Source organism: Arvicola amphibius, chromosome 1 (genome assembly GCF_903992535.2).
Source record: "Arvicola amphibius chromosome 1, mArvAmp1.2, whole genome shotgun sequence".
NCBI classification, from domain to species: Eukaryota; Metazoa; Chordata; class Mammalia; order Rodentia; family Cricetidae; genus Arvicola; species Arvicola amphibius.
The window spans coordinates 103,197,185-103,224,406 of record NC_052047.1 but is presented as its reverse complement, the minus strand read 5'-3'; the positions used below and the strand labels follow the sequence as shown (position 1 = coordinate 103,224,406).

At 39.9% G+C, this 27,222-nt stretch overlaps 1 protein-coding gene and 1 pseudogene across 3 annotated transcripts in view; one reads left to right on the top strand and one right to left on the bottom strand.

The window, feature by feature from the left end:
• The window catches only part of Fchsd2 (FCH and double SH3 domains 2), a 259,952-nt gene that overhangs the window by 72,740 nt on the left and 159,990 nt on the right, over positions 1-27,222 (bottom strand). The gene's annotated exons all lie outside the window — the stretch shown is intronic.
• LOC119819304 lies at positions 3,691-4,090 on the top strand (annotated as a pseudogene).

Sequence of the window (27,222 nt, the reverse complement as noted above, 5' to 3'; positions counted from 1 at the left end):
ACCCGTCTCTCTGAGTGTGGCCAACAGCGGGGGCTGACTGAGAAGCAAAGGACAATGGCTCTGGGCTCTGATTGTTCTTCATGGACGGGCTCTGTGGGAGCCTTCTCAGCTTGGTCGATCACCTTCCTGGACCTGGGGGGAGTTGGGAGGACCTTGGTCTTAGCATAGAGTGGGGAACCCTGATGGCTCCTTGGCCTTGAGAGGGAGGGGAGGTATGGGTGGAGGGGAGGGGAGGGAAGGGGGAGGAGGGGAGGGAGGGGGGAGGAGGAGGGAAGGAGATGGAAATTTTTAAATATAAAAAAAAAATAAACCATGAGAAAAAAAATAAAAAAAAAATAAAAAAAAATAAAAAAAAAATAAAACATTTTGGAAACAAAAATATCCAGATTCTGATCTTTGGTTATCTTCCTCTGTAGCTACTTTATGACAATGAGGTGAGGAATTTTACATGGACTAATCAAAAGAAAGAATCCAGACACAGAGCCTGGAAAACATACAAAATAATTATTAATCTCCTCCATTTTTCTCATCCATTATTGGCAGAATTAGAATTTTGTATAGATCTGCTACAAAGCAATCTGAGCGAAAACATAAAATGTTATGAACATTTATGCATGTTTTGTTTCTTTTTTTCTTTCTTTTTTTTTTTTTTTTTTTTTTTTTTTGAGACAGGGTTTCCCTGTAGTTTCTAGAGCCTGTCCTGGAACTAGCTCTTGTAGACCAGGCTGGCCTCGAACTCAGAGATCCGCCTGCCTCTGCTTCCGGAGTGCTGGGATTAAAGGCGTGCGCCACCACCGCCCGGCTGTTTTGTTTGATTATCTACATAGAAAACATTCCTGTTATATACATCTAAAACAGAAAGGCTAAAGAAAAGCACCCAGGTCCCAACAACCATTCCAAGAACTTTCCTGCCATTCCAACCCATCAAAACAGCAGCTTTATCTTTTAAGTCTGCATTTTTCTCTTCTCATCAAATGACAGAACTGGAATGAGGCCTAGCTCTGTGCAGAGTATTTTCCAATTAGAGCTAGCCAGTTCTCTCAGAGTGCCAATGTGCTTTTTTAAAATAATGGCTTGGGTATATTTCCTTATCCCAACAAAAACTGCCAACCTTTCCTTAGTTTCCTAGATATTCATGCAAGTGTTCTAGATTTCAATATTATTTTCATTACTTCCAAATAAATTTTGTTTTGGAGTTTCACTTTAACCTTTATTTAACTTTGATACCTGCTTCTAGTTCTCTAAGGATATACACAGGAGAAGAATCTTCTTTGGCCATATGGCAACTTTGTTTTCCAAATGCTGTCCCTTATCCACCAGCAATACATGAAGATTCTAATTTTTCGATACCCTTGCCACCATTTATTTTTTGGTGTGTGTGTGTTCTGCTTTGTGTTTTCTATTGGTGTTGTTGTTAAGATTTTATTATTTTATGTGCATGAGTGTTTGCCTGAATGTCTGTCTGTACATCACACCTGTGCAGTATTCATGGCCATCAGAAGAGAGTGTTAGACCACCTTAGGCTGTAGTTACAGATGGCTGCCAATCATCAGGCAGGTGCTGGAAACTGAACCCAGGTTCTCTGGAAAAACAGCCAGTGCTCTTAACCTCTGAGCCATCTCTTCAGTCCCCTTGTTCTGTATTTTAAATCATGACAGACATTCTAGAGATGGTATATCATCATGACTTTAAGTTTCATGACTCTATTTCCAATGATGCTGAGTATCCTTGCATGTTTTACTAGATATTGATCTATTTTCTTTGGAGAACTATCTACTTAAACCTTTGACTCTTCTTTTTTCTTTCTTCCTTCCTTCCTTCCTTCCTTCCTTCCTTCCTTCCTTCCTTCCTTCCTTTCTTTCTTTCTCTCTCTCTCTTTCTTTCTTTTTGAGACAAGGTCTCCTGTAGCACCACTTGAAATTGTTGTGCAACTGTAAATGATCTTATACTTTCAACAAACCATTTATTTATTTACTTATTTTTCTAAAGAGAGGAGACATACCATGTGGCATGGTTTATGTATGACAGTCAGAAGACAATTATGTTTTTTTTTTTCCTGCTAGGTATAGGGTCTGGGGATCAAATTCAGGTTGTCAGGACTGTAAACAAGTGCCTCTACCCACTGAACAATCTCACTGGCCCAACCTCAGCTTCTGATACTTCCGCTTCCACCTGGTTTATGCAGTAATGAGCATTGAACCCAGAGTTTTTGCATGTTGGCCAAGTACTCTATCAACTGAGTTACATCTCTAGTCTCTGGCTCATATTTTTCAGTTGGGGTGTCTTTCTGCTTTCAAATTGCAAGAATTCTTTATATATTATAGATATTAAAGTTTTGCAAACTATTTAGTTTGGAAATACTTCCTCTCATTTTGTGGGCTGCCTTTTTACTTTCTCAAGAATCTTTTTGAAAAATAATTTTTTGTTTGTTTTTGTTTTTTGTTTTTTTGAGACAGGGTTTCTCTGTGTAGCCCTGGCTGTCCTGGAACTAGCTCTTGTAGATGAGGTTGGCCTCGAACTCAGAGATCTGCCTGCCTCTGCCTCCCAAGTACTGGGATTAAAGGCATGCACCACCACCACCCGGCGAAAGATAATTTTTTTCTCTGTCAACACGATTGGGTTTATTCTTTACAGTTCAAGAGACTGGACTGCCAGTATGGCTAAAAATGTTTCTTTTCTTTTTTTTTTTCTGTTTTTAGCATTATGAATTGTTATTGTAGGAAATATAACATATGATTTTAAAGAGTTTTTACTGTGAAGTAATTTTACAAACATGAAAGCAGAGTGTCTAAAGATGTGATTTCTGCCTATCCATCCCTCCCTTGCGGCTGTCAGTGGTCATGGCTTATCAGCTGCCTCTTCCCCATTTCCATCCTGAAGCAGACTCCACACCTGCCATTTCACTATGGATGTTTGTGTGCACGGAATACAGGGATTTTCCCCCCTTTTCTTTCAGAGACAGGGTGGGCTGTATGGCCCAGACTGGTCTCAAACTCATTCTCCTGCTTCTGCTTACAGAGTCGTGGGATCCCAGGCTTATGTCACCACGCACTGGTTCAGGTACATACAAACACGGCCCACTGTCATTGTCACACCAGGTGTTGTCCCTTCCTTGGCTTCAGAACCATAATTACAATGGGCTTGCATTTCCCACCACCCCGACTGAGCATGTGTGTGTGTGTGTGTGTGTGTGTGTGTGTGTATAATTGGTATTTATTGAGCTCTACATTTTTCTATGCTCCCCTCCCTGCCTCTCCCCTTCTCCCTTCAATCCTCCCCCAAGGTCCCCATGCTCCCAATTTACTCAGGAGAGAAAGATAGATTTTTAAGCCAGGCAGTGGTGGCAAACATCTTTAACCCCAGGTAGAGGCAAGCAGATCTCTGAGTTCGAGGCCAGCCTGGGCTACAGAGTGAATTTCAGGACAACCAGAGGTAAATTTGGTATCATCTAACATTGCTGTTTTTTTTTTATTCCTTATATGTTAGTGTTATTTATAAGAATCTTCTATAGAAGTTTTATCGTTAGTTCTTTCTGTATTTTTTACTTGGCTACTACATCAAGCAAAAGTATTATATTAAAAATATAAAATTGACAAAACAACAACAACAACAACACATACACACAAAACAACAACAACAACAACAACACATACACACACACAACAACTTGTTCCCAAAGAATGAGTAGTAATGTTGAATCTTGTAATCATTGCTACTTTCCGAGCTCTATTAGGGTCACCCAAGGATGACCAGAAAGATGCCAGAAAGTTGGCCAAAATAGACAAAAACCCAGTAGATAGGTCCGGTGGCAAGGCTGAAAGGAAGAAGTAGTCCAAAGGCAAAGTTCAGAACAAGTTCAACAATCTAGTCCTGTTTGACTAGATTGCTCCATACAACAAACTTTGTAAGGAAGTTCACAACTGTAAGCTAATTACTGCACTGTGGCGTCTGAGAAACTGAAGATTCATGGTTCCCCTTCCAGAGCTACTTAGGAAAGGACTTATCAAACTGGTTTCAAAGCAGAGCTGAAGTAATTTACACCAGAAACACAAAGGGAGGAGATGGCCCAGCTTCTGGTGAAAAGGCATGAACAGGTTTAATCAACTGTACATTTGGAAAAATAAAACTTTACTATTATTACTATTATTGTTATTAACAATAATGCTAAATCGTCCATTTTCACCACTGGAAGGCAACACTGAGCACTAGAAACCCTGGCACTCAAATGCCTTACATACAATCTTCATCAGATGCTGGGCATGTGGAGCTGGAATAAAAATTCTACCTTAAGTCATGATTTTCATGAATTTGTTTTAAAAAGAGACATATAGCTTCCAATATGAAGGTTTAAACTTAGAAGTAATAATCTTATTTGCAAGAAACCACTCAAAACATTCTACTTATGTACAACACATGATAATATAGGTATATGAACAAGGCAAATGAAATTCCCATGTACTCTGAATGATCTTGCTACTGAGTATCAACTGTACTTAGACACTGTGCTAGCCATATGAGTATGAGTACCAGGAAGCAGGGAAGAAAGGAATAGAAATTAAAGCCTTTAAAAGTTAATTTTAGCAGTGCTAGGTATCAAACTTTTGCACTTCACACATGCAAAGCACACACTTTAACACAAAACTACATTGTTAGCCTTCAAAGTACTTTTGTTATTTCTTACCTTGGCTTTTCCCAACGATTTCTTATATCCAGTTGTTTCTGTCTTTTATTTCTTTTTTCTTTTTGCAAGATCTTATTATGTAGCCCTGGTTGGCATGAATCTCACTATGAAGGCTAGGCTGGCCCCGAACTCAGAGATTTGCCTGTCTCTGTCTCTGGAATACTTAGATTAAAGGTATGTTACCATGCCTGGCCCTGCCAACACATTTCGCACTGTAGCCAGGAGGATATTTCTGAATTGTATACTTTACATGACTGTTCAACTAGCTATGCATTGTACTCAGGAGACAGTTTTGTTTGCTTTAAACTTTACCATCTACTGCATGTTCTAGATGGCTTAAGTCTGCCCCTTCATTCCCCTTCACTGCCACTTTCCCTAATTTGTGCATCTTCTAGCTCTACAAGTACTTCTCTTTTGCCTCTAAGCTTCCAAACATGCCTTTTCTCTATCCACTCTTCCCTGTCTTGCTCATTATTCATCTGTAAAAACTTCTCTTGATTGCTATGAACTTTAGATGTTTCTCTCTGCTTCTTGTCATTTTATCTCATGGAATAATCTATAGTTTATGACAACTGCCTATCTTTTCTTTAATTCTTGAGCCCTATGAATAGGAGGGGCTATGTCGGCCTGTTTAGCATTGAATCTTGAGTGTCAAGTATGGAGCCTGACCTATTGACACCATTTCACAAATACCTGTTTGACAAACAATGTACTGGATCAGAAGTCACAGGTTTAAAAACATGGCTAAATCCACACTGACGCCATGACTGAAAAGCCTGATGGTATTAACATTAGCAAGAGAAGCAATAGCATTTACACACTGTATAATAGCTTCCAAACTTAAAAAAGTTTGTGTGTTGAAGCATGATCCTAATTAGTCTTGTCAATAAAAACCAGGAGTCTGATATCAGGGTAAAGACTTGCAGATCAGAGAACCAGAGGAACAGCTGCCAGTTGCTTCCTGTGTCCTTCCTCACTCCAAAAAGGCATAGATTCTGTGTCTGGCCCACCTTATCACTTACTCTCTTGGACTTCTGGGATTAAAACTATGAGCCACCACTGCCCAGCTTCTATGGTTAACTAGTGGCTAGCTCTGCCCTCTGATCTCCAGGCAAGCTTTATTTGTCAGAACTCAAACAAAATATCACACAACAGTATGTGCACAAAATAAAACATAACAAAATAATAACTGTAGTTCATATCAGCCACTTTCTAAACTGTGTCTTTTTGTTACATTATAAGAAATACCTTGGGCTGGAAAGATGACTCAGTCGTTAAGAGTTAAGATGAGTCAAGAGAAGAGCCTGCTCTTCTAAAGGTCCTGAGTTCAATTCTCAGCAAACACATGGTGGCTCACAACCATCTATAATGAAATCTGGTACCTTCTGGCCTGCAGGTATCCCTGCAGACAGAACACTGTATACTTAATAAATAAGTAAATCTTAAAAAAAGAAATACATTGATTTGCATAGATAATTGATTGTATAAGTACTTTCCTATATTTTTGTTTCTCTTCAACTAAACAGATCAAAAGCCTTATAGTAGATTGCTGAGACCCTCATGTCTTGGATCCTTGAACCCTGACTAGGGATGGTGAGGGAATGAAGAAAGGACACACACACACAGACACACACAGAAAAGCTGGGGGCAGGCAACTCAGAACCACAGTATGTTTCTTAGCAAGAGGATGGGGGAGGTTAGCTAGTCTTGGTAAGAGGTTCTGTGGGCAGCAGGCTCGGGTTATAAACAACTGTGAGGAGGAAGCTTGTTGCTGGTTTTTGCATACACTATAGTCATTTGCAGTCAAGACTCTGGAGGAAAGTTTTGCCATCCTCTTTAGCCTGCCCCATACAGTAATAATGGCTTTGCCAATTTTCCATGGGTCCAAGGCCTTGGAGGCCTTGGCATAGTTGTGCCCATGTCAACACACATTCACTCAGGATTTCACACACTCAGGGATTCTTCTTTTTATTATAAACAATTTTTATTTCAGACTCAATCAAGTAAATCCAAATGATATATATGTTTCTTATAAATTTAAAGAACTATTTTAAGATTTATTTTCTGTTCTTTATTTATATCTGTAATGGTCTGTCCTGTCTCTTTAAGAGACAAGCCATGCACCCCCAACACCCCCCAGTCGGCTGAGGCAGGCTGATCTTCAGCTTCCAGCCTGAGTTCCTTCCTTTTCCATCTCTCCCCTGAAGAGGCTGCTTCTGCCTTGCTCCATTCTCCCCATTTCTCCCCTTCCCCCTTCTGTTTCTTTCTCTCTCTCTCTCTCTCTCTCTCTCTCCTCTCCCTCCTTCTCCCTCTTCCCTTCCATAACCCACTGAATAAATATCCAACCTCACTCTGCATGGTATGCCTTTCCATGTCTCTGTCTCTAGCCCACTGCCACTTGTCTCCCTGCCTGGGACCAGCCGCCTTCAGACACCTGCAGCGTGGTCTCGTGGCGTGTGCATTCGTCTGTCCTTCCTCATGGTCTTGGAACTGCACCGTCCCTGCCTGGGACTGGCTGCTCTCAGTACCCACTGTTTGCTGCCTGCTGCCACATGGTCCACTGCCACCACTGGGGGACCTACAGTGTTTCTGCCGCTGCAGCAGCTGGGAACTTACAGCTTTTTAAATTAATCCATTACATTGGTCATGGCACCAATGAAATTACCTGGTGTGAGCAAGGAAACATGGAACACGCAACAAATCTGCTTAGGAGTTTATTAGAGGGGGTGCGTACAGGCCTGGGGAATGGGTGTGCAGAGAGAGAAAGATGGTGCGTCCAGCTTTTTAAAAGCTGCCTATCGCATGCGCACAGGGGTTGGTGTGACTATGTCATACACAGATGATGCAGAAGATGGGCTCATGCATGTGCATAAGGGCTTAGCTGAGTCATAATGGACATAATCATGCATGTGCAAGGACTTAGCTGAGTCATCATGGACTTAACCACACATGTGTGCATGTGGGTCACGCAGGGCCCTTTAACATTCAGGCACCTCCAGCACATGCATGGTTCAGGAACCCAGAAGTATCAGCCTTATGTGGCTGAAATCATTACAATATCTGTGGGTGCTCATGGAGACTAGAGGTATCAAATCCCTCCCTTGAAGCAGGAAATTGTAAGCAGCCTAAAGTGTGTGCTGAGAAATGAATTTGTGTCTTCTGCATGAGCAGCATGTACTCTTAACTACTGTGTTACCACTCCATCCCCGTTAAAGAGATATTTAAATGATAAATGATAGAAGAATCATTCCTGCTGGATCCACAAAGCCCCATTTCTATCTCTCCAAATCTGGCCCTCTCAGAGAATCTCTAACAAAGAAAAGGAGCCAAAGAGCCCACTTCCACATTCTTGGCAGCTAGTCCCCTGAAGTTGCCAGCAGCCCAAGACCCCGTCTAAATTGGTCAGCTTTTGACAATACTTGGGCACAAACCCATCTTGTGGCAGACACAGCATCACCCCTCTCGTACAGGGCATATAAGGTTCCTGCTTTAATTCAGTCCTGTGACTTCTCCATCCCCACTCTCTGAGACCTGACGGCTCATCTGGGAGTTGCTTTGCTAGAATAAATCTCTTTTTTTTTCTTTCTTTTTCTTTTTCTTTTTTTGGTTTTTTGAGACAGGGTTTCTCTGTAGCTTTGGAGCCTGTCCTGGAACTAGCTCTTGTAGACCAGGCTGGCCTTGAATTCACAGAGATCCACCTGCCTCTGCCTCCCAATTGCTGGGATTAAAGGCTTGTGCCACCACGGCCCGGCTAAGTCTGTTCTTTTGCTTTTTTAATTCGGCTTCATCTAGCTTACTGTGTCTGCAGAGGAATCTATTATCATGTTACAGAAAGTCTTTTACAATTGTTTTATGTGTATGATTGTTTAGGCTCTATGTATGCATGTGTACCATGTGCATGCCCAGTGCCCATGGAGGTCAGAAGAGGGTGCTAGAACTCCTAGGATTGAAATTACAGACAGTTGTGAGCCACCATGTGGGTGCTGGGAATTGATCCCAAGATCAACAATTGTTCTTAACTGTTAAACCAACTCTTCAGGCCCTTACTATAAGTATTAAGCAAAAAAATTCTGAAATACCTAAATTGAGAAACCACAGGGCCTTCAATCAGCACATTTGAATGGTTCAACAGCATTAAAACAACAACAAAATGAATTTGAATACCTTTAAGCACCTGTTTCTTTGCAGTAAGCTATGGACTAAATGAAAATGTTTTTCTACACAGTCTTCCTAGCTTCTTTTCTCATCCTATCTGCACGATCTCTAAAATCCATTGAGTATGGGATTCAAGTTCATAAGTGTTAAGTTTGTAGTATCCCCCTAGCCCCTGAAATCCATCTCAGCCCCCTGGCCTGGGAGTTGCATTGCTCTGGACTCCAAATCCCAGCATGCCAGGTCCTGACTCCTCTCTGGGGGAGGGTCAGGACCACTCCCACAGGGTATTTAAGTGTGGTACCTGGTTAGTATGTGCTCCCCGTTTCTTGTCTCCCCTGCAATGCTCTTGGCCACCCCGAGAGCATTGCACTTAATAAAACAAGGGCATTTTAATTCGGTTTAATCTGACCTAATTGGATTTTTTTGTGCCAGCAGAGCAGCTTGTCTTAGGATTTTTTCCTAACAATAAGGACGAACATTCAAAATAAGATGGAAAAGTGTGTGTGTGTGGAAAACACATGTCCTAAAGGCAAACTCAGAAACTTGGAATTCCAGGGTACCCTACTCAGATATAGATTCATATATATATGCCTACTCATATAAATTTCCTGGAACTTGCTCAAAGAGGAATTATGATGAATCAGGAATTAGGAGAAAAATACCATGTCATTTTTCTAAGCATTTGATGTAGTTTCTCCTCAAGACAGAACTTTCAACAGTGGCCTCCTTATTTAGATGCAGGAAGGTCAGATTCTATACGCAGCATTATGCTGAGATCTTCCTCCACACAGCTAGAAAAACAAACTTTCCTCTCTCTGAGAACAGTGGGCATTTCTAAAACAGTGCTGGGTGAAAGGCAAGGAAACATCACCCCAGGCCCTGGCATCCATCTTTGGAATACTGGGCAGGAACTCCATTTCAAGCCCCCTTCCCTGGGAGTTGCCTTAGTCCAAACTCCACCTCCAAGAAAGCCTGCCAAACAGTGACTCCTCCCCAGGGACCGTCAATAAAGCCCACCAAATGGTGACCCCTCTCCAGGGAGGGTCAAGAAAGCCCACCAAACGGTGACCCCTCTCCAGGGAGGGTCAAGAAAGCCCACCAAATGGTGACCCCTCTCCAGAGAGGGTCAAGAAAGCCCACCAAATGGTGAGCCCTCTCCAGGGAGGGTCAAGAAGGCTCACCAAACGGTAACCCCTCCCCAGGAAAGGTCAAGACCACTCCCATAGGCTATTTAAACTGCCCCCAGAGAATGAACATGTGGTGTCCGGGTTTCTCGTGGTCTCCCCTGTCCGCTCTTTCCCTCTCCATGCTTTCCTGGGGCCACCCGGGAGCGCTGCATTAAACATGGGTGTCTTTTATTTTGTCTGATTGGAATTATTTGTATCAGCGGAGAGAATATTTCTTGTTCTAAGAAATATTCCTAACACAAACATCAAGATGATAAAGGTGAGCTGTCTTAAAGTTAAATCATGAAATCCTTCACTTCTCTGCTGATTATGGAATAAGATACTGACTGCCAACTTGCTTTTGTTTACCTTTTTCAGAAATCTCAAATAGTACCAGTAAAAAAAAAAAAGCATTTTGATGGAGGAGTGTCTATGTGTTACTTTCATTATTAATAAAGAAAACTGCCTTGGCCCTTTAAGAGAACAGAAAATTAGGTAGGCGGAGTAGACAGAACAGAATGCTGGGAAGCAGGAGTTGGGGAGATGCTTCAGGCAGTCACCATAGTGAGTCTCCATGCTGCTCCTCTCCGAGATGGATGCAGGTTAAGATCTCTCCTGGTAAGCCACACCTCGTGGTGCTATATAAATTACTAAATATGGGTTAAAGCAAGATATGAGAATTAGCCAATAAGAGGCTAAAACTATGGGCCAGACAGTGTTTAAAAGAATACAGTTTCCATGTAATTATTTCGGGTGTAAAGCTAGCCGTTGGCCGGGTGGCGGGACGCAGCCCCGCCGCTTCACTCTACAGCATTTTTTTTGTTTTGTTTAATAAATCTAAAGGAACCAAGACCAAGTCCCAGGTTGCATTTCCTAAGTGTAAATATCTTAACCCATGACTCAATTTGTCAACTGATATGAAGTAAAATTAGGAACACCTTATCTAGTTTTATACTTGGTCATTTTACTTAAAAGTTCTGAGTTACTTTAGGTTCTGTAAGAGGAAGTAAACAAGATACTTTTATCTGAATTACAAAGCGTAGCAGGAAAAATCTAATTATGCTTTTCTTTATTTTTTTTAAAAAAAGGTTTATTTATTTATTTAATGTGCACTTGTGTTTTGCCTATATATACTCTGCATGAGGATGTTGGATCCCCTAGAACGGGAACTACAGACAGCTGTGAGCTGCCATGTGGATGCTGGGAATTGAACCCAGGTCCTTTGAAAGAGCAGCTAGTGCTCTTAACCACTGAACCATCTCTCCAGCCTCTAATTCTGCTTTTTAAAGTTTGTGGCATTCAATCAAGAAGTACCTACTGGCACAAACAGAAGTCAGTTATCTGCTTGTGAGTGTGCTGCAGTCCTGGAAGACTTAGGTTGCAGGGCGCTATAGCATGAGCCAAGAGCAAGTCTCCAATTGCATATACTTGCATCCAAATCCCAGTTCCACCACTTCCTAGCCTTATCATTCTAGTACAAAATGAAATAATAGATCCTCACGGAGTCTGTTAAGAGGTATTTCTACTAGCACTCAGGAGACAGAGACAGGTGGATCTCTGTGAGTTTGAGGCCAGCCTGGTCTATAGAGTGAGTTCTAGAATAGGGAGGGCTACCCAGAGAAACCCTTTCTCAAGAAACCAAAAAAGAAAGGTATTTCTATGTGCCATTTTATTTACATTGTTTCTTTCCCAATGTTTTTTAAGAATGTTTGTGATGTGTCTGGAGGCTACCAGTAGCATTTTATTTCAAAGCAATCTGGTTTGGATTAATTAATACAGCATAATAGTAGCTCTGTTCCTGCATTGCTCCACTTTCTCCCCTCTCTGGCAATTACTGCTGTGCAAAACATATCTTTGCATTATAAAACATCACAATACTTTATAATTATTGCTTTATGCACTGACTTCTTTTTTGTTTTTTGAAACATGTTTCATGTAGTCAAGGCTGGTTTTGAACTTGGAATGCAACTGAGGCTGGACTTGAATTTTCTTCCTTTTTCCTTTTTTTGTCTTAGCACTTACTATGTAGATGAGGCTAGCCTCAAACTTAAGAGATCTGACTTGCTCTGCTTCCTAAGTGCTGGGATCAAGAGTATGCACCAACAGGCCTAGCCATGGATTTGAACTCTTAATTCTCTTGACTCTACCTCTCAAATGCTACCCAGGTTCCAGTCTGAGTCCCTCCCTTTTTCTGTCTCTCTCCCGGCTAGGTAGGTGCTGCTGTGGCTCCCCGCTGGGGAGGCTAGCAAGAGGCCACTGATTTCTGCCACCATGCACCTCATTTAGGTGTTCCCTTCCTCTCCCTCTCTATCTTTCTGCTCTTCTACCCTTCCCTTCCATAACCCACTAAATAAATATCCAACTTCACTCTGTATGGTGTGCCTATCCATGTCTCTGTCTCTCACCTGCTGCGCGGCTCCCTGCCTGGGACCAGCCGCCTTTGGAGACCTCCAGAGTGCTTTCCTGGCATGTCCATCTGTCTGTCTCTCCTCATGGGACTCGCTGCCCCATCGAGGTCTCTCACTCACCACACGGCTCCCTGCCTGGGACTCGCTTTTCCTTGTGGCCGCTGCAGTCACTCAGGGAACTGCACCGTCCCTGCATGGGACTGGCTGCTCCTGCTGCCCACCACTACTTTGGGGATCCATGGCATGGTCTTATGACCTGCTGTCTGCTGCAGCCACTTGGAGACCTGCTGCATTTTACCTTTACCATTACACTGAGGGACTCAACTTATGACCTTAAAATGTTAGACAAGTGCTCTACACTAAACTAGACTCTAGCACAGATATTTCCTTTTTTAACTTTAAATTTCTCTTTAATAATTTCTATCTCTTTGAGCTGGGCAGTGGTGGCGCATGCCTTCAATCCCAGTACTCGGGAGGCAGAGACAGGTAGATCTCTGTGAGTTCAAGGCCAGACTGGTCTACAAGAGCTAGTTCCAGGACATGCTCCAAAGCTACAGAGAAACCTTGTCTTGAAAAAAAAATTTCTATCTCTTTATTAATAGTTTTATTTCTTTTTTGTAAGACTCGATTTCATATCTTCCTTCAATTATTTAGACATGGTTCTTTTTAGTTCTTTGACTACGTTAAAATAGGCCATTTAAAATCTGCGTCTAGTAGCTTCAGGAATAAAGTTCCTTGGAGACATTTTTATTGATGTTTTAGTTTTTCAAAAATAGGGTTTCTCTGTGTAGTCTTGGTTGTCTTAGAATTTACTGTAGACCAGGCTAGTCTGGAACTCACAAAGATCCACTTACCTCTGCCTTCCAGTACTGGGATTAAAGGCGTGCTCCACCACTGCCAGACTGGCGACTTCCTTCTTTCTTTTTGTTGCTGTTGTTTGTTTTGGAACTCATCCTGTAAACCAGTCTGGTTCCAATTTACAGTGTGCATCCCACTGCCTGGCAACAATTTTTTTTAAACTTAAAAAATCCTCATATTATTTATTTATTCATTTATTTATTGTGTGCAATGCTACAATATACATATGAAGGTCAATAAACAAGTTATAGGAGATGGCTCTCTCATCATACGGGTTCTGAGGTCATCAAAGTTGGCTGCAAGGGCCCTTGCCCACTGAGCAATCTCACTGGCCCAACATACTTTAGTGACTCCTTTTCTCCTGTGTATGGGCCACCCATTCATGTTTCTTTTCAGGTCTCAAAACCTTTTTGTTAAAAACTGAACATTTAAATTACAGATTTCTGTTTAATAACCACCCCGGGAAGCAAAGAAAAGTGCTTTCTGAGCATGGTCCTAATCCCCAAGGAAGTGACGCCGTGGACACAGCTGCGTATCTGGAAGCACACTTTACAGAGGCCTGGTTGAGAACTACTTCTAGGCAGCAGTTCAGATCTGCAAATGTCTGAACTAGATGAACCTAACACACAGAACTGATATAAACAAGAATTCTTGACATTTTAATTTGATCAGAAAATTCTCATATTCATCTTTTGCTTGTGTTATCTAAATGCTGCATTTTATATGTATTTTTGACACTAAGGTACTAAAATATCAGAAATTATTTAGCATGAAAAATATAAAGCTTTGTTCATGAAGCAGTATTACAGATATTGGTAATCTAAATGTTCTTTACATTGACATATTAGGGAAGAATTAAAACAAATTTCTTAAGACATGAGACACTAATGGAAAGGAAATAGTCTGTTTCTTTTACAACTTTGCTTTGCTTTCTTTCCATTTCTTTAAAAATATAATAAGCTTAGAGTCACAAAAGTTTTTTCTCTTTATACTTAATAAAAAACTGACTCTGGTCGGGCAGTGCTGGCATATGCCTTTGATCCCAGCACTTGGAAGGCAGGGGGAAACAGATCTGTGAGTTTGAGGCCAGTCTGATCTACAAAGCTACTCAGGACAGCCAGGGCTACACAGAGAAACCAAAAACAAAAACCTGACTCTGAGCTACTGAACTAATAATGTAGGGAATTTTCAAAGGGCAATACTATAGCCAAATTATACTTTTTTGATAGTTATTCAGAATAGTGAGTCTTTCAAGTAGAAAGAGTCTGTGAAAAAAGAATTAAGCTTTCCTTACTATAAACACAAATCTACACTGAAGTTAATTCCAACAAAACTTCTGCTGAGCCAAACTATATTTAAGCTTTTTTTTGTTAAAAGACATTTAACTGATGACTATCTTGAATATCACCATAGAATCTTCATCGGTGATATGGATGAAGGATGGAGACAGAGACAGAGGCCCACATCGGAACACTGGACTGAGCTCCCAAGGTCCAGTTGAAGAGCAGGAGGAGGGAGAATATGAGCAAGGAAGTCAGGACCACGAGGGGTTCGCCCACTGAGATAGCGTGCCTGTGCTAATGGGAGCTCAATAACTCTAGCTGAACTGGGAATGAACGAGCATGGGATCAAACTAGTCCCTCTGAATGTGGTTGACAGTTGGAGCAGACTGAGGGGTCAATGACAATGGCACTGGGATTTGTCTCTACTGCATGTACTGGCTTTTTGGGATCCTATTTTCTTTGGATGCATACCTTCCTAAGCCTGGATGGAGTGGGGAGGGCCTTGGACTTCCCACAGAGCAGGGTGCCTTGCCCTCTCTTAGGACTGGAGGGGGGGTGGGGGAGAGCAGGAAAGGAGTGGGAGGAGGGGAGAAAGTGGGAATTTTGATTGGTATTTTTTAAATAAAAAAGATTTATGTAAATTTCATGGCGAAATAAAAATTAACTTGTACCTAAGGGAGAAAAAAAAAGACATTTAAGAAGAAAGGTCAAGAAACTAAGATCCATTCCTCTCCCTGCTCCATTATCAGCTTATGTTTCAATAGCTTTCTAAGAAATGGTCTTAAAATTATTAAATTTGACTTCCTTAAAGTTTAAGGTATCTACAATTATCACTTTATTTCTTCTGAAGGGTTTGGAGAGTTAATCAGATACTAAAAGTTGACTCATAAGAAGCACTTCAGTATCTCTGTTAAGTTTCAGTATCTTGGAGGAAATTTCCTCCTTTTTAGGAAACCAGTAAGGCTGCATGGTGGCTCTTCCAGTAAGCAAACAGGATAATTCCAGTAGCTCTTTGAGAACATCTGTGGGCTGCCTGCAAGGCCCCGAGAGCCTCCAGTATTTAGCCTTCGTCTAGAAAAAGCAGGCATGTCCACACTAAAAAGCATTTATGGCACATAATTGTTAGCTCTAATTTCATGAAAGCAAGACAAGTAAGCTCTGCCATAAGTAGGAAGCAGTGTTGGCATCAGCCTTAGTCTTTAATGCATTATTACTAAGAGTCCACAAAGACAAAACCCCACAACAGTATTTAAATGGATCTCTGTGTGCTTATACTTATCACAAAATATATCATATTTTCCATCCTAAGACGCCGTTTATAAAGCATGTTACTATTTAGTTGATATGAACAGGCTTGATCAGAAACACGATTGTTTATAAAACATGGTGATCAAATATTTTAAAATGAGAGTAAGCAACATATGCAATGAAAAGCACAGTGCGTGGTGAGCAAAAACCAGTCAATATTAAAGCTATTGATCCCTACATGAGCCTTGTTCATTACTATATCCTCAGTGAGTGGTACACAGGTGATGATACCCAGTAGATGACTTAATTAAATAAGTCATGCCAGGCTTGGTGGTACATGTGAGGACAGCTTGATCTACTAGGACAGCCAGGGCTATACATAGAAACCCTGTCACTATGTCTTCCATGTTTTTAAAAATAATCTAAAAGAATGCAAGTACTTAATAATTGAACCAAAGGACTCAGGTTTGGTTCCCAACATCTACATGGTAGCTAACAACTATCTATAACTCTTATTCTAGGAAATCCAATGTTCTCTTCTGGCTTCTGCAGGTACTGGGGGCACTCAAGTGGTACACAGACATGTACACCACCACCACCAACAAAATGAAAGGTTTGGTTTAAAAGTGACATGTTGTATGTCAAGCTGAGAAGGGATGGGGTATGATGATTAGCTTTAGCTAACTACCTGATACAACCTTTCATCAATAGATTATGTTAGATGTAGTTTTCTCCTAAGAAAATGTAAAACATACACTAGAGATGGCCCAGTGGGTAAAGGTGCTTCCCATCAAGCCTGATGACCACCGTGTGCAATCCCAAGACCTACATGGTAGGAAAGAACAAATTCCTGCAGATTCTCAACAGATGATTCTGTCTGCACTGCTTGAGATTTCTATGCTGCACTTACTGTACTTCAGATTTTTCCTGCCTTTTTATATTTTTTAACTGGCAGAGAAAATGAACCTGATCAATATTCCTAGACTGCATCATGTATAAGATTTCTAGAAAAGGGTCTTCACCACAAACTTATAAAAGAAAATTTGTGGTTATCAACAAAACATACTTAAAGTGTCTTTGGAGACAGGGTCTTGTGTGGCCATGGCTAGTCTGGAACTGGCTACGCAGACCATGCTGGCCTTGAATTTAAAGCAATCCTCCTGTCCTGCTTCTAGGGCGCTGTAATTACAATTGTGCAACACTATCACTGAATTAAAATGGTATTTTCAAGAATGCTTAATCAGAAATAACACAGAGTACTTATGAGAAAAAGAAAAGTGATATTACTTTTGAAATAATATATGAAATACACATCTAGAAAGAAAGGACTCACCACGGTGACAATGGTTATTGTACTTCTGCAGAGTAGGATTTATTTTGATTTTATGGTTTTTTTTCTGTACTTCAAAATTTTCTTTTTGATGAGCAAATGAAAAATATATTTTTAAAAAAGGTAGAGAGGATACTGATTTTTATTTTGTTATAAAATATTATACCATCTCATATTATTAATTTTTTATTCCAATTACATTAGTGAGTAAGAAAGAGCTGCCAGAAAAGACACTAGTGAAGTAAAAGGAAAGAAAGAAAGAAAGAAAGAAAGAAAGAAAGAAAGAAAGAAAGAAGAAGAAAAAAGCTTTGAGATAAGGGGAGTGGTCACAAATGGTAAGGTAGAGAGTGATAAAGATAACAGACAACAAAGTTGGCTTTATTGACACAATGGAAGTGAAAGCCAGTCTGTAATAGGATGAATCCTGGGTGGAAACAGAGATCAAAAAGTAACAAAAGTAACAAGTAACAAAAGTCATCTTAGAAGCAAAGAAATTGGAAAGGAAGGTATCTCAAATTAAGTAAATGTTATGCCTTGCTCAAAATACCAAGACATGGGGAAGCAACCAAGGGACTCAAGAAACAAACAGATCAATCTATAAAAATATTCTATTCTCTAAAAATAATTCTAAGAAACAGGAATGTATAGGTTCCAAACTCATTTTTGGGATTAGCATTATTTTGAAACAATCCAAACTACAAAAAAGGAAATTAGCAATGAGTTTAACTTCCAGTAGCAGAAGTTGGGCAGTGGTGGTTTTAATATCGCACTCAGGAGGCAGAGGCAGGTAGATCTCTGTGAGTTCTAAGACAGCCTGGTCTATAAAGCGAATTCTAGGAAACCAGAGCTGTTACACAGAGAAACCCTGTCTTGAAAAACCAATCCATCCATCAATCAATCAATCAAACAAATAAGCAAATTTCTGGTAGCAATTATGAAACCATAATAAATTAATAAATGAGTAAATAAATCTGTGTACATCAGGATTAAGTAGATTTATCCCAAGAAAGAGAAAAGGTTTACTATTATAAAATATACTCATTTGTTACAAAAAAGAAAACTCATGTGCTCTTCCTAAAAATGGAAGAAAAAAAAAACCCACTAAAATCCATAGTTCATGTTCCCATGACCAATTTTCCCCACAATACTTGGGTAAGTGGTAGCTACTTAAGCCTGGCAAAGAGCTGTATTCTACAGTAAATATACACTTAAAAGCTTTCAAGTGTTAGGTATTAAATTAGGTATCGTTGTAGTGAAGGTATGAATAAATGTAACATTTAGGAATAAAGAAATGAGGTAGAAAATTAGTAATAAAAATGATAGGTATAGTGGTATATGCCTTTAATCCTAGCACTCAGGAAGCAGAGCAGGCAGATCGTTGTTGAGGTTGAGGTTAGCCAGAGCTAAGTTTTAAAATTCTTTCTCAAAAAAATAATAAGTTATTAGCTGATGTCTACATATACTAAAAACTGAACAGAATTCATAAATTCTTGGACTTAGAAAAAGTCAAATTTGGTGGTGATGTTAACTAAAAAAAGGAGCAAAAAATCATAAAGATATAACCTTGAAACTCAATTAAAAAATAAAAAGAACACATTGAAAGGAGATATTCTACAAAGCTAGTAACTCCAAGAAGCAGTGGGTTACTAAGCAAAGTTCCCTGTGCCATATATGGGATACCTCTGTAAAAGCTGTTGGTCAGAGAGCTCACAGGGATCCTTAACACAGCACAGACTCTTGTCAGTCTTCTTGGTTATCCCAAAGAACTAGTGGTGAGGACCATATTGTTGAAGACACCACATACTTTGGTTTTAAGACATGGGGAAATCAAACTAGAACTGAGCTAGAAATAGAAACTTCGTGTTTCCCAACTGCTGGAAAGAACAAAGTAGGCAGCTGGAGGAGAAAAGGCATCAGCAATCTTACCTTGCTATTAACCCTGTGAACTACAAAACTAACCTGCCAGGTAAGATACGCATGCCAGTGTGGTAGTGTCATGACCTCTATTAGGGCAGCTAACTACCATCTATCTAATTGGATTCCAGGCTCACTCCACAGGAGGAATGCATACTACTGTGGTTTAGCCAGACTGATACAGGGTCAAACTGACTTCTAAATATCTGTTTATACCTATTGATAACAGCTACTCTTAACCTTAATGAAAAAAGCCTATCTCAACAGGGGATGATAGTGAATGTAGAGACCTCATGGCTGCCCAAAACACTGAAAATAAGTGATGGCTAAGGGTCCAGCCCAAATGAGACATTTATACCACTTCCTCTAAGACTGAGAGAACACTGCAGGAGAGGAGGAGAAGAACATAAAACTGGAACATAGGAAGAAAAGCTGTGAATGCCATCCTCTGGGCATGACACAATCACCGCATCATGAACTCAGAGCAGCTATGGGTACTTGTGCTGGGACCACATAAAACTGCCTCTCTGCCAACAATCAGTCATGGGTAGGGAAGGACCACTGATAGATTCTGGGAAAAGGGTTGTAAGTCTTCTCAGTTGAACACCCACTGGTAAACCAACCAGACTCACCCATGTCACACAGATGGCCCTGGTTAAACTCAGTGGGTCCTAAAACAAGGCAAATAGTCAGGCATATAAGAAAATGATACAGAAAGGAGGGAGTCAGACAGTAGTGGGAGAAAGATAAAAAGAATAATAAGCATGTATAAAAAGGGAGTATTCAGTATGTATTATATACATGTATGAAATTATCTAGGAACAAATTATTAATAGAAATTAACAGAACTAAAAATTTAGGAAAAAATAATATTTTTTTGTTAAAAGATTTCAAAGGAGCCAAGAAAATTTAATGGGAAGAGAATTAACTATTTAGCTAAACTAAACCATAGACTCTTAAATTCATATATATAAAATACAATTAAAAATCAATAGCAGACATAAATGTCAGAGCTAAATTTTCTCGGAGGAATATAGGAGAAGTTCTATGATCTTAGAAAAGGCTAACATTTCTCTTAGACAAGATACCTGTAGAACAATTAATAAAAACACAGAGACAGATATTGGGGCTCAACCTGAAGACCAGAAAAGCTTAGTCTCCTTAGTCTGCGGTTGCCAATCCTTGGCAGAGGTAAGTTTCTCTCTCCTCCCATTTTATATTCCCTCTAGTGCTGGGATTAAAGGTGTGTGACTCTTTAGGACTGGGATTAAAGGTGTGATCCACCACCACTTGGATTTGTTTTTGCATTGATTTCGTGTAGTCCAGGGTGACTTTAAACTCAGGAGATCCAGCTGACTCTGTCTCCCAAATACTGGGATTAAAGATGTGTGTCACCATTGCCTGACCTCTAGTGGCTTTAGCTTTGCCCCAGGTCTTCAGGAAAGATTTACCAAAATACAAATAATATACCACTGCAGACATCCAAACCATGGCACCAATAAACAAATTAGATAACACAAATATTGTAAACTTCAAAACATACTGGGGTTGACGGGAGAAAAATCATACAAATAACCCATATAATCAAAAAATAAGAATCTAGCACCTGTAGAGATGGCTCAGTGGTTAAAAGCATGACTTGATTTTGCAGAGGACCCAGGTTTAGATCCCAACACCTACAATGGTGGTTTACAACCATCTGTAATCTCCAGTTTCGGGGAATTGGATGCCCTCTTCTGGTCTCCCAGACCACTGCGTGCTCATGGTTCACTTAGGTACATGCAGCAAAATGCTCACACATAAAATAAACATAGATAAAAACCATAAAATAAGAATCTATAGTCTGGGAGAAATGCTTGCAAACAGGGTTTCTATAATGAACTTTTGCTGAGACTATATAAGATCACAGCTGGCCATGGTGCTACACACCTTTAATTCCAGAGGCAGGCAGAACTCTTGAGTTGAGATTAGTGTGGTGTACAGAGTTCCAGGACAGCCAGGGCTGCACAACAAATAAATACGCAGGACCCGAAATCAGTAAATAAGAAAAGAAAAAATGAAAAGAAAGGAAAAATAGAACATATAAGCTCATAATTCAGTAAGAAATACAATCTAATTTTAAAAATTTACAAAGGTATCTGCATAAACATTTCATCAATATGAAATATTGCTAAGCCCCTGAAGGGAAGTCCAACATCATTAATCATTGGAAGAATGCACATTAAAACAGTACTGAGGGTTATATAACACGGGGCAGTGCATTTGCTTCACAAACGTAGGGCCCTAGCTTTTATTCCAAGAATTTCTAAAAAAAAGAAAGAGAGAGAGAGAGAGAAAGAGAGGGAGGGGGAGAGGGAGAGGGAGAGGGAGGGGGAGAGGGAGAGAGAGAGAGAGAGAGAGAGAGAGAGAGAGAGAGAGAGAGAGAGAGAGAGAGAGAGAGAGAGCGTGCAAATATCTTGTTGGACACTTGGGACCCACAGAGTAAAAGAGAACCTACTCCCATAGGTTGTCTTCTGGCCTCCACATTCATGACCCCCCCCCACACACACACGTAAAAACAAAACAAGTAAACCAAACCATAATGATACACCATAGCAAGAATGGCTATGACCCGAAAACAGCAAACAACAAATGTTGGTAAGCTGAAAAATAGTTTGTTGTTTCTCAAAAAAGTTACTAAAAAATGCCCCAAGATTCAACAATCCCCTTTCTACACATCATATATCTATCCACAACATACATGGGTATTTGTAGAAAATTGTTCATAACAGCCAAAGCCCAGAAAGAAAAAAAATCCCTTGTCTTTCAACTGAGGTGCTAATAATAAAAAACATGACATTGCAAAAATAATTACAGTATTATCCACAACAAAGGTGAACTATATGCTACAATGTGAAGAAGGCTTTAAAAAAAAGGGCTAACTGAAAGAAGTCAGACACAACCACAGTATATTATTCCATTCATATAAACTGTCCAGAGAAGGTGATTCTACAAACAGAAAGCAGACTAGAACAGAGGGAGGGTAGGAGCAAGGACTAACTGCACACAGCCACAAGGAAACATTTGGGTGGTCGAAAACTAATCTAACTGAGTTATAATGGCTGTATAAACATTTATTTTCTAAGAAAAATCACTGAATTTTGTACTCATAAAGGGTGAATTCTATGGTATCAAGATTAAGAAAGCTGGAACTGGAAAGATGGCTCAGTGGTTACAAGCGACTGTTGTACTTGCAGAAGATCCAGGTTTGATTCCCAGCACCCATATAAAGTAAAAAATAAATAACTCATTTAAAAAAGATTTAAAAAGCTTCTTTTTAAAAATGCTAATATTTAGAGACAACACAGGCTGGGCAGCAGAAATGATCAGGACGGTTCAGCTCCTAGTATTTATAAGCAATATCAACAAATAAGATATAATGCAAGGGAAAACACTCAAAACTAAGAAAAACAACAAAAGAAAAAAGTTATTTCCCAGTATAGGGATGAAAATGTAAACATTAATGGAAAGATTTAAGTATAAGCCTACTCAGGCTGAGTGGTAGGTCCCAGCTACATAGGGGACTGACACAAAAACTGTTACATTTTGGGGCTGGAGAGATGGCTCAGAGGTTAAGAGCACTGCCTGCTCTTCAAAGGTCCTGAGTTCAATTCCCAGCAACCACATGGTGGCTCACAACCATCTGTAATAGGGTCTGGTGCCCTCTTCTGGCCTTCAGGCATACACACAGACAGAATACTGTATACATAATAAATAAATATTTAAAAAAACTGTTACGTTTTATAAAGCACAAGTAACTGTATAAACACAGGCAAATATATCAATAGAATTGTTTCTTCATCGTCTCTGTATTTTTAAGGCTGAAGAAGTAGGAATTTGTTTATTACTGAATATACTGAATATTATTCTAGGACAGCTAATTTCAGAAGACAGATGTACAAGGACCAAGATTTAGAGACAACACAGGCTGGGCAGCAGAAGTGATCAGGACGGTTCAGCTCCTAGTGAGAGAAAGGCAATTCTATAGGACACAATGATTCATGAGTTCATGACATTGGAGTCTTCAGAAAAACTCTTTCTGCCTCTTGACTCCCTATGAGTTCACCAGTCATTAAGGGGTTTGCCTTTGATTATGGGAAGACAGTAGAGGTGGAATTCACATCACCCTGGGTTAGTGATTAACAGTTTTAATGAAGGGGAAGGAATGAGAGTGACAGAGGAAGGGCTTGGTGAGAAGTAAGAGATTCCTGATGAAAGTCTTGAGTAAGTGGATTTGTTTTATGGACATTTTTTGTTTTAAATATTTCCTATATTAAAAATAAAATTATATCTAAAAGAAGAAAAAAACCCAAACCCCAAACAGACCTTATTTTGTTGGACATGATTCTTACCTAGGACACTGGGGGAAATGGGTTGGAATGGGAGGGGGTAGCTCTCTTGGTAGCTGCATGAGTTGGTGTAGAGACTGTTCCCACAAAGAGGAACCCCGAGTGCTGCTTTCTGGTAGACTCTCATTTTGCTCTGTATTGTTCTAAGTAGATCAGTGCTGAGTATGAAGAGTACCAGCTTAGTAGTCTTGTTTGTGTGAATGTTTAGTTGAGCCTAAGAAATTGACCCTCAGTATAATGCTTGAGATTCAGTTTCCTGATCAGTAAAATGAAAATATTACCTACTTTATAGGGCTTTATGAAGACCAGAGATACTATAAAAGGCTCATGTCAAAGATTATTTAGGTATAAGCTTTCTTTCTATTTGATGGATACTGGATTCTTAATAAAACAGAGTGCTCTCTCTTTTCTCTCTCTCTCTCTCTCTCTCTCTCTCTCTCTCTCTCTCTCTCTCTCTCTCTCTTTCTCTTTTGTGTGTGTGTGTGTGTGTGTGTGTGTGTGAAGACAGGGTCTCAGGCAGTCCAACTCCTGAAATTCCTGACTTTACTTTCCAAATGCACCAATATACACGGCTTCAGTACATTCAATATACATAATGTTTTGAAAGTTCCTTGCCCCTATTCTATAGTTATCTTTTCATTTCTTCATAGCTTTCAATTCAGCAGCCTTCCCCAACAGTTGATTATGCTTTTGGTGATATTTAAGAAAGCACTGCCTCAGGCCATACAGATTTATACTTTACTCCCTAAGAGTTTTATAGTTTTAGCATTGACCTTTAAGTCTCTAGTCCACTGTAAATTATTTTTAGCATGGTAGTGATATTTCATCATTTTCTGTGCATGTGGACCAAGAGTTTGGAATTCTGTCAAAAAACCAACTGACCGGGGCTGGAGAGATGGCTCAGCAGTTAAGAGCATTGCCTGCTCTTCTAAAGGTCCTGAGTTCAATTCCCAGCAACCACATGGTGGCTCACAACCATCTGTAATAGGGTCTGGTGCCCTCTTCTGGCCTTCAGGCATACATGCAGAGAGAATATTGTATACATAATAAATAAATAAATATTTAAAAAACCCAACTGACCATCAATTAGTCTTCTGTACTTTTTTTTCCAAACTGAATTTGTTAGGTGGTCTTAGTTTTCATATTAACTTCTATGTTGCCATGTGACTAGTAACTTAGGTGTCTAGAAGAAGTAATTGTAGAAGAAACTGTAAATGGTGAGACTGCTCAAGAAGGGCTTAAATTTGGAACTGTCAAGTCTATTACCATTTCCCCTGTAGTACTTTGTCTTTGCTGTAATTACTTAAAAATCTTACCTCAACACTAAGATTGGATAAATATTCACATCTTTCATAAACATATCAACTAGTTTGGTATGCTGTAAAAAAACAATTTTTAAGAGCCTAAACATCCTATGTTTGATAATCTGTTGCTTTCCCACTGACCTGAAGTCTATTTTTATCAGTCTTAGAAGTTCTAGATATCTAGCTGAAATAAATCATGCTTTAAGAGAAAATGAGACAAAATTCCCGTTTCCATATGCCTGAGGGAAAAATCCTAGCTGACAAAAATCACAATGCTTTCTCTTCACTTAAAACACAACTTTCTGAATTTATACCCAACAGGTACATTTTAAAACACTTCTATTTGGAGCTAGAACAACAACAAAAAACTCCCCAGTTTCCTGGTACATCTGCCTGTTTTACCAAACAAAGACAAAGGCTAGGAGGAAGAAGAGCACCGAAAGTATATTCTGGAAACTCCCCATGAACTCTAACTGTGTTAGTCCTGCTTGGTCACTCAGATGAAGCAACCACTCTCTATTTTAATGCCAGAAAGTTATATAAGTTCTGTAAGGGGAAAACTAATACTAGCCTTCATCAGTTTAGAGCAGAAACAGTTGTAATCTTGTTCTTTTTTTCTTTAAGATTTATTTGTTATTTTATATGTATGAGTGTTTCTCTCACATGTATATCTATGTACCACAGGTATGACCTGTGGAGGTCAGAAGAAGGTGTCAGATCCTCTGGAAATGGAGTTACAAATGGTTGTGAGGCACCATGTAGGTCTCTCCCCTACAAGAACAAAGTTCTTAATTGCTGAGCCATTTCTCTGGCCCTCTCTTGTTCCTTACTTATATTTTCATGCATGAGCTAGCTTGTTGGAGCCCATTCCCTGTAGTGGGATGCCATGCTCAGCCTTAATGTAGGGAGGAGGGGCTTGGTCTTGCCCAACTTAATGTGCCAGACTTTGTTGACTCCACCTGGGAGCCCTTACCCTTTGGGAGAAGTGGATGGGGGATGGGCTGGAGGGGAGGAGACGGGGGGGGGGGCAGGAGGAGTAGTGGGAGGGCGAACTGTGGTTGGAATGTAAATAAAAAAATTAAAATAAAATTTTAAAAAATGAGAAATTAATTCATGAAGGAGTTTACTTATGAGATATTGTTACATTAATAAGATGATGAAAGGCAAAAAAATGAATACTTGAAAAATTCCTTCTATTGCAACTTATGGATAGAGAGGGTATTGCTAGCCTCAGGTCTGCAGATGAGCAAACAAGATCTCACCAGTTAATAAGCGTAGTAAAGCAGTCAGTGCACTCTGTAGAAGGACTTTTCTGGCAGAACAGTGCACAGATTCTTTATTTCTTTCCTTCAATTTTGATTTTTGAAATAGTCTCACACTATTACCCAGGCTGGCCTTGAAATCATGGTGATTCTTGCCTCTGTCACCCTCCCTCCCCCAAATTCCACGTGCTTAGATTGCAAGGTTGAACTGCCATACCTGGCATGATCTACTTCTTTCCCTGGTCAAGACTTCACCTTCTCTAAAACCTCTGATGCCCTCATGCAAATACAACTACTCCTCTAATTGTTTTACATACATGATCTTTCAAAACTTGGGTTACTAAGAGTGGAAAGGGCAGGAGGAACGTATGCAGGCATGGGTCCCAAGAGAAGATGAAACAAAACAAAGGAGGCACCAGATACTGAGGTAACACAAGATAGTTCAGGGGCAGAAAGGCTATTAAAAAGGAAATTCTTTGAGATATGGTGTAGAGAAGACCCAACAAGCACCAGAAATTAGGGCAGCAGACAAACCCAGATCTTAGTGTTCCAGACACTTCTCAATTCCATCAACAGCTTGGGTTTCAAGATTTCTAATCTCAAATTCAGTTTCATTTTAAGACAGGGTCTCTCTACTTAACTCTGGATTGTCCTGGAATGCACTGTGTTGACCAGGCTGGCCTTAAACTTGCAGAACTCAGGCCGCCTCTACCTCCCAGAGGGCTAGAATTAAAGGTGTATACTACCAGAGTTCAAATTCAATTTTAGAAACATCTGAACTTGGAAAGCTAACCCGTCTCATAACATCGGTTTTGACTAACTAACATCATGTGACACTAAACATTCTTTTAAATAGTAAAACACCTCATTTATAGCTATAAAAAACAATATGCTATCATAACAAAGCAGCATGACATTGGCACAAACCAGACACAAAACAGTGGAACAGAAAAGAAACCCGCACATCTATAACCGCCCCATCTATCTATGACAAAGTGTCATAAATATTCCTTGGAAAAGCCTCTTTAACACACAGATCTTCGAAAATGATGTATCCACATGTAAGAATGAAACCAGATCCATATCCTGACCAAAAATCAATTCAAAATGGAGCCAACATATGGAACCATACTAAAAGGCTGAGTGGACTAAAAAAAACCTATAAAAATGAATACTTATATGCACAATGGGATTATATTAAGCTATAATGAAGAACGAAATGATG